Below are 728 nucleotides of genomic sequence, written 5' to 3'. Positions count from 1 at the left end.
GTTTAATTATATTTTTACGGTTTTTTTCCCCATAATTTCAATTTTCTGAAAGTTTTTCTGTGCTGTCCTTTAGCTGGAAAGTGCTCCCTGACAGCTTGCCTTCAGTCACCCAGTCCTTTCCCAACAGTTTTTCCAGGGATATGATGGTTTATTAACCCGCTAAATTTTGCTTTTTGTAGTAGGTGTTTTTGTCACCTGGTCTTGTTAATCTAAAGTAGTCCTAACAGTTGTTTGTCAAGACCTTTTCTGATTATTCATGTTTGATGTCAAAACCCCCATCAAATTATTGTTTTTATTTATGTCCTGCTGTCAGAAAATCTATTTTAGTTTTCTAATAAGTAGAACCAAATTGGAAATGTACCAATATCTCAGATTGGAATGTTTGATGCCAAAGTAAACACATTAACCAGACCCTGCTGTAAACAACTTATTGTCGGTTTTGGGCACAATTAAGTGAGTAACCCCATTGGGACGGCCAATATCTACTAAGCCTTGTGCAGTAAGCAACAGCACTTAACACAAATTCCCCATTGGGCAAAAATGTGATTAAGTTATATTGTTTTAGGAAAAGGGTGGTAGAATCTTAAGCCTTTGTAGAAGAATAATAAACCATATGGGGCAGGTTGTACGTTTATATTCTTTGGTAACTAGTAGATCACCCTTTTTAGAAATATTGCATGTATTGATCATTTTTTCTTTAGTTCGTTTTTGGTGAATGTATGTATGTA

General features: G+C 35.0%; 1 protein-coding gene across 1 annotated transcript in view; it reads left to right on the top strand.

Annotated features, from left to right (window-relative positions):
* The window catches only part of LOC119585799 (RING finger and CHY zinc finger domain-containing protein 1-like), a gene marked incomplete in the record, with an annotated part of 6,679 nt that overhangs the window by 3,384 nt on the left and 2,567 nt on the right, over positions 1–728 (top strand).

Source organism: Penaeus monodon, chromosome 20 (assembly GCF_015228065.2).
Source record: "Penaeus monodon isolate SGIC_2016 chromosome 20, NSTDA_Pmon_1, whole genome shotgun sequence".
Classification (NCBI taxonomy): Eukaryota; Metazoa; Arthropoda; class Malacostraca; order Decapoda; family Penaeidae; genus Penaeus; species Penaeus monodon.
The sequence above is the reverse complement of the archived record's forward strand: the minus strand, read 5'-3'. Positions and strand labels throughout refer to the sequence as shown.